Source organism: Panulirus ornatus, chromosome 7, assembly GCF_036320965.1.
Source record: "Panulirus ornatus isolate Po-2019 chromosome 7, ASM3632096v1, whole genome shotgun sequence".
In the NCBI taxonomy this organism is placed as follows: domain Eukaryota; kingdom Metazoa; phylum Arthropoda; class Malacostraca; order Decapoda; family Palinuridae; genus Panulirus; species Panulirus ornatus.
The window spans coordinates 7,588,649-7,596,197 of record NC_092230.1 but is presented as its reverse complement, the minus strand read 5'-3'; the positions used below and the strand labels follow the sequence as shown (position 1 = coordinate 7,596,197).

Here is a 7,549-nt window from a genome sequence, read left to right as displayed (position 1 = left end):
GCCATCTTGGCGTTGTCCTCTCTCCCGGGGCCTCTCCAATCGTGGGTGGGGAAGGGGCGGGCGAAGGGGCGGGCGAAGGGGCGGGCGAAGGGAAGGGGGAAGGGGGTGTCGTTGGACGGCAGCGCACGGAATAGTTGGGGGAATGGGAATGGAGAAGGGGTTGCCCACTTGCTTCTTCAGGATCGTGTACGGACAGACGGACGGACGGACGGACGGACGGACAGACGGACGGACAGACGGACAGACGGACGGACGGACACAAATTCATCCAAGTGGCTGGTCCATCGTGTTGACAGACGCCAAGCCAATGGAGTACGATATTAGTAGACCACCCCCTTTCCATTTTCTTTCGCCCGTATAATGCCTGATGAGAAGCCCCTGTCTCGCTGCCCCATTTTCTTCGCATCTGGAAATGCTGGAAAGCCCTACATCGCTTCCCATTTTCTTCGCGCTTGTTATGGAAACCATATACCGCTCACCATTTTCCCCCGTCGCGCTTCTCATGGAAGCCATGAATCATTCCCATTTTCTTCGCACGGACTATGGAAGCTCTCTATCTCGCTTCCCATTTTCTTCGCACTCTTGTTACGACTGAAGCCATACATCGTTTTCTCTCTTTTTCGTTGCAGGTGCCAACATGCGCGAGGCGTCTCTGGCCGCGCGCCAGCGCCTTTTTGGACGCCAGTGCTTACAGCCGTGAGATGGATGACCCCACACCCCCTCCACCTCGCCTTCTGGCTCAACAGGAGGGCAGGTAAGTCTTAGAATCGACTCTATACACACACAACACTGGTACCTCGCTGGCGTGGTTAGGTTACTTGATGTATCGCACGCTAGCGAAGGAGGGGAAGAAGAAGGGAGGGGGTTTATGCTGCCTTTGGTGGAGAGGATAAGCGAGCGAGGGACACTCTAGCAGGGCACCAGGCGCAGAGATCCTGTAACTTGCCCCCGTGGGGCGGGGCAGGGCGGGGCAGGGGCGGGGCGAGTCACAATAGGTCACTAGTCCACTTTATTTTCTTCAAGTATTAATGTTAGAAATGCTATTCAGGTGGACTTCCCAAAAAAGTCGTATACACTGGAAAAATAGAGAGAGAGAGAGAGAGAGAGAGAGAGAGAGAGAGAGAGAGAGAGAGAGAGAGAGAGAGAGAGGTTTCTCTCTCTCTCTCTCTCTCTTTCTCTCTCATTCTCATTTCAGCTCTCTCTCTCTCTCTCTCTCTCTCTCTCTCTCTCTCTCTCTCTCTCATTCTCTCTCTCTCTCTCTCTATTCTCTCTCATTCAGCTCTCTCTCTCTCTCTCTCTCTCTCTCTCTCTCTCTCTCTCTCTCTCTCTCTCTCTCTCTCTCTCTCTCCCCCCAACTGGCGTTGCTGGAAAAAAGGCGAGACATCATCGTGTCGACAGCGTTTTAGAAAATGGGTAATGGGTTACGGTGCCCATGGTAACGAGTTGGTTATTTATATAAGATATAAATGATTTATTTCGACTCTCTGTGTGTGGATTTATCGTTTTATCATGGTCTCCATCTGTGGGAAGAAGGGGGGAAGGGGGGCCTTTTTTTTGGGGGGTGGGTGGGTTGCGCCTCCTTTTTTGTGGGGGGTTTGGGCCCCCCTTTTTTGTGGGGGGTTTGGGGCCCCTTTTTGTGGGGGGTTTGGGCCCCCTTTTTTGTGGGGGTTTGGGCTCCCCTTTTTTGTTGGGGGTTTGGGCCCCCTTTTTTGTGGGGGGTTTGGGCCCCCTTTTTTGTGGGGGGTTTGGGCCCCCTTTTTTGTGGGGGGTTTGGGCCCCCTTTTTTTAGCGCAGTGTGTGAGGGTAGATGTAGCCATGAGTGTTGTGCACACACACACACACACACACACTCATTGCTCGTGGGTAGGGACACACACACACACACACACACACGTGTGTGAGCATACACTGAGGGGCCTCGCTGCCATATGCATCCTCCAACAAGATGGTACAACGACATATTACCCTCTGCTGCCCCCCTAAGCTCCATGAATGAATGGCTGGCTGGCTGGGGGGGGGGAACGTGTCGACTTATGGGGGGGGGAACGTGTCGACTTATGGGGGGGGGAACGTGTCGACTTATGGGGGGGGAACGTGTCGACTTATGGGGGGGGAACGTGTCGACTTAATGGGGGGGAACGTGTCGACTTATGGGGGGGAAGGGGTTGTGGTAGTATGGTAGACACCGTCTCAGGGCCTGTGTGAACGTGGCTTTCCATACGTAAACACACAGACACCAGCAACGCGTGTTGACGACTTCCACCTCGGTCCTTGGAAGCACACTGGGGGGGGGGGGGGTAGATGTTGTACCAAAAACGGGGGTGGGGAGGAGGGGAGACCAGGAGAACGGCGCGCGCGCGCGCGCACACACACACACACACACACACACAACACACACACACACACATATATATATATATATATTCTCCTGTGAGTCCACGAGGAAATGAAACACAAGTTCCCAAGTGCACTTTCGTGTCATAATCACATCATCAGGGGAGACACGAGAAAGAAATATAACGAGTCATTTGATATACAACGAAGGGACGTTATGCAAGCGCGTTAAGTGATTTCGGGGGGGGGGGGGTGGTACGTTATTAAACTATCCATCAATTCAAAATGAACGTTAATCATTGACGTGTGTTTTGAATGTCATACACGGACGTACGGTATAAACATTACGTAACGTTATATACGTAAGAAGGTGTTACATGCTACAGTTACCCAGTGCATTTGATGCTGCAAGTCCAGTAGGAAAATGTACAGTAATATGGACATGAATGGCAGTTGGTTGTATGGAATTATCAGACGAAGGCTCCCATTGGTCATGACGTCATGTATTGCGCGGCCTCTCCGCCAATGGGAGGCCAGCCTCACGCCATGTCCCTCACGCTCCACACAAAGTCTTCGATTTGTTCCTTTCTGGCCACGGTTTTGACTGCGTTCACACGCTGTATTGATAGTTAACGTAGTGTACATTTGTTTTATGTTATTAGACGTGAAGTCGCATTATGTAGTTTGGAGATATAGTGGATATATGAGTCATTGTCATGTGATGCGAATTGGGAGCGGCCGAGACCATGGTGATACGCCCTTCTTCCATCGTCCATTTGTTTTTGTTTTTGTGACTTGGATGAACGAAATGACCTTCTAACCTCCTGGTATGCTGATGTGGTCCTTAAGGTCATATGTCGTGTTCAAGGGTCGTACCGTTGAGTTCAAGGGTCGTACCGTCGTGCTCAAGGGTCGTGCAGTCGTGATCAAGTCGTACCTTGGTGTTCAAGGGTCGTACCGTCGTGCTCAAAGGTAGTGCAGTCGTGATCAATGGTCGTACAGTCGTGTTCAAGGGTAGTATCGTCGTGTGCAAGGATGGTACAGTCGTGTTCAAGGGTCGTGTAGTCGTGATCAAGTCGTACCTTCGTGTTCAAGGGTCGTACCGTCGTGTTCAAAGGTCGTACCGTCGTGCCCAAGGGTCGCACCGTCGTGTTCAAGGGTCGTAACGTCGTGTTCAAGGGTCGTGCAGTCGTGATCAAGTCGTACCGTCGAATTCAAGGGTTGTACCGTCGTGTTCAAGGGTCGTACCGTCGTGCTCAGGGATCATACCGTCGTGTTCAAGGGTCGTACCGTCGTGCTCAAGGGTCGTACCGTCGTGTCCAAGGGTCGTGCCGTCGTGTTCAAGGGTCGTACCGTCGTGTTCAAAGGTCGTTACGCTTCTGTGGACACTTTAACATTGACGTAAAGGTCCTCGTAAAAGTTAAATTCTTTTTTGTTCTTTTTTAACACCAGTTCTCCGAAGCTCACTCATCTGGTTCGACTAACCTGGCTTTTTAAGGTGTAGTTAAAGTGTCCATAAACTTAGGTCTTTCGGGACTTGAAGTTAAGGGGGGGACACGACACCCCCCCAATGTTACGACATGCCAAACTTCCCGTGTGTGTGTGTGTGTGTGTGTGTGTGTGTGTGAAGTTCTAAGACTCTTACATCGACTTTATCACAGAAATACAATATATATATATTTTTTTTTTGACAACATATCACCACAGGGAAGACCAGCTGGTCGATGGACGATTTCTTAAGTTCTAAGAATCGTACAACACGTATATAAGAAATACAATATTTATACTACATATATAACCACTGGTAGAAAAAAAGGACAGATATCTTTGTCTCAGTGGGTTACATAAATGGACAGGGAGAGGGAGACAGTGGGTTATATAAATGGACAGGGAGAGGGAGACAGTGGGTTATAAATGGACAGGGAGAGGGAGACAGTGGGTTATATAAATGGACAGGGAGAGGGAGACAGTGGGTTATATAAATGGACAGGGAGAGGGAGACAGTGGGTTATAAATGGACAGGGAGAGGGAGAGAAGGAAGGAGGAGGGATAAGAGGGAGTGAGTGAGGGAGGGAGGGTTGTGGTGTGTGTGTGTGTGTGTGTGTGTGAGTCTGCGTGCGTTCTTGAGCAGCAGACGGATCGGAGGCGGATTGGAAGAATTCCCCTCAAAAGAAAACGGGCACGTCCGAGCCTCATAATAATATTATTATTAACAGTGGCTCTCTCTCTCTCTCTCTCTCTCTCTCTCTCTCTCTCTCTCTCTCTCTCTCTCTCTCTCTCTCTCTCTCTCTCTGTGTCCCTTGACGAGCAGTTGTATGTCACACAGCGTTGATGTCGCTCCAGGTGTTGTGGTGTGTTGTGTTGTGTTGTGGTTGATGTTGTAATAACTTGATATCTACATTCTGCCGCTCCTGTTGTTGACATTGTTGTTGTTGTTGTTGTTGTTGTTGTAACCCATTCTTGGAATAGACTGATATGGTTGTAGGCCGGGGTGGGGGTGGAGGGGTTGTTATATATCTATCTATCTATCTATCTATCTATCTTTCTATCTATCTATCTATCTATCTATCTATCTATCTATCTATCTATATATATATATATATATATATATATATATATATATATATATATATATATATATTCTTTCTTTCAAACTATTCGCCATTTCCCGCGTTAGCGAGGTAGCGTTAAGAACAGAGGACTGGGCCTTGGAGGGAATATCCTCACCTGGCCCCCTTCTCTGTTCCTTGTTTTGGAAAACTAAAAAAAAAAAACGAGAGGGGAGGATTTCCAGCCCCCCGCTCCCTCCCCTTTTAGTCGCCTTCTACGACACGCAGGGAATACGTGGTATGTATTCTTTCTCCCCTACCCCCAGGGATAATATATATATATATATATATATATATATATATATATATATATATATATATATATATAATTCTTTTTTTTACTCTCGGGGAATGGTAGGTGGACCATGTACGCTATGACGTCACGCGTCGTGACAGAAAACGTTTGGGGGGGGTTGGCCATACGTTGGGATAATACCCTTTACGTCATCGCCTAAGTCCCAGGCGGCTGGGATGGGACACGTACCGTCAGGGATGCTTTTACGAGTAGCGAGCGTCATCTGGAGGAGGAAGGTGCCCCTTGAGGCACGCTTGAACCTCTTCCCTCTCCTTCGCTGGGCGTGAAGAAGGACAATTATTTGCCAAACACGTCAGGAAAACGAACACTGTGTGTGTGTGTGTGTGTGTGTGTGTGTGTGTGTGTGTGTGTGTGTGTGTGCAGATCCGCTCGCGCGGGAAGTGGTGCACGCGAAGAATTCGTGTGAGTCGGAGGATGACATGAGCAAGCCACACACCACAGATGTTCGCGCAGGGGGATGAGTTTTGAGTTACATGCACTGCATGTTTGGTGGTGTGGTCGGGTAAGGTGGGCGACTTTTTCCTCCTCCGGCCTGCTCAGCTGAGCGGTGGCTGTGGACGCCCCTGGGAATATTCCAAGATTTGCGTACACATCTTCCTCCCTGGGGTTCGATCAATGGCACAGGTGTGTGTGTGTGTGTGTGTACATACAGAGGAGCTAGGCTGCCATCGCTCTTGTGTGACCACAGACATGGAACCCCAATATCAGAACGGTACGACTCCAATGGGGTCGTACCACCCCCTCCCGTCTTGCTCAAGGGTCGTACTATCGTAGGTTAATAAGGGGAAGGGGGAGGAAGAAGAAGGGGAGGGTGGAGGAAAGGGTTTAATTGTCGCGAGTTCACTCTCGTAAAGGCGTGTCTCTGGACGCACCTTCGAACTCGCGTGTATCTCGCGACGTCCAGTGTGACCCCTGCTCCTCCCTTCCTCGCGTCCTACGTCTGGCCACGACCCTTCCTCATGCCTCACTCCCTCACTTGCCTCACCTAGTTGTGAGGGAGAGGGAGGGAAAGGGGGGGTGGTGTGTAAACTGGTCCCCTCTGACGACACCTGATCTCTCTCTCTCTCTCTCTCTCTCTCTCTCTCTCTCTCTCTCTCTCTCTCTCTCTCTCTCTCTCTCTCTCTCCTACAACCTCATTTTCCAGGTACCTGCTCAGAGGTCGTGCCATCGTGCTCAAGGGTCGTACCACGGTGCTTAAAGGGAGGCACCGTCGTGCTCAAGGGTCGTACCATCGAGCTTAAGGGTCGTACCAATGTGCTCTAACTACCATGGTACTCATGGATCGTACCGTCGTGCTCAAGGATCGTACCATTGTGCTCTAGGGTCGTACCATTGAACTTAAGGGTGTCGTACCATTGTGCTCTAGGGTTAGTACCATGGTACTCAATTGTCGTACCACGGTACTCAAGGGTCGTTCCGTCGTGCTGAAGTGTCATACCATCGTACCCAAGGGTCCTACCACCCTTGAAACTAATACAAGTTCTTCTCAAATCCAGTTCTTGTTCATGAAGAACAAACGGGGCGAGATGGCCCGTTGAGGGGAACACGGGTTTGCGGAACAAATGAACCGTGTGTGGGTGTGGTCACCAGGTATGATGAACCTAAGGATTGAGGCGCTGTTGAAGAATCAAACATTACATAAAACTCCGTTGGGATCGTACGTACTGAGAAGGCTTATCTGGTGTTGCCTATCATAGCCCCGTTATCGGCCCGAGAGATAAGACGAAGACGAGACACTCTTACAGCCATGATAAGAACAGGATGTTGTTTGATCGTGGACCTTGAATCTCCCAGAGTTTGGTGTTATCTGTCTCCCAAACTACCACGCTTTTCCTTTGTTTCGCCCACCACTCTCCTATAACTCTACAAATCTTATATCATTCTTCGACTATGTAAATAAACTCTTGCCCTAAGACCGTGTCATTATTCTCTCACCCACAAGCCGAGATCCTCTACCTCGGGGGACTTGAACGTTCACCATAGGGAATGGTTGAATATCTCCCATACGGATGGTGGAGGGATTGAAGCCCACACGTTCTCCATTCTCAATGATCCAGAGCAAATAATATCCCATTCTCCCTATATTCCTAACCGTTGTGGCCACTATCCTAATATTCTGGATCTGTTTTCCGCCTTTAATCCTACACGTCGTAGCTACTTAATCTCGCCTCCACTTCGTTCATCTGACCACACACTCATTAATGTATCTATTCTAACCTCCCGCTCCAGCAGCCCCTTCTCAGCGTAAATATTGGCACCTCAACAAAGCTGAATGGGAAAACTTAAGAAA

At 49.5% G+C, this 7,549-nt stretch overlaps 1 protein-coding gene across 1 annotated transcript in view; it reads left to right on the top strand.

The window, feature by feature from the left end:
• The first annotated feature begins 630 nt into the window (after nucleotides 1-630).
• Nucleotides 631-7,549, top strand: part of LOC139749401 (uncharacterized) — a 370,273-nt gene continuing 363,354 nt past the window's right edge. Inside the window, exon 1 of the mRNA XM_071663212.1 lies at nucleotides 631-754. The gene's annotated coding sequence lies outside the window, so the exon portion shown is untranslated. The remainder of the gene's footprint in view (nucleotides 755-7,549) is intronic.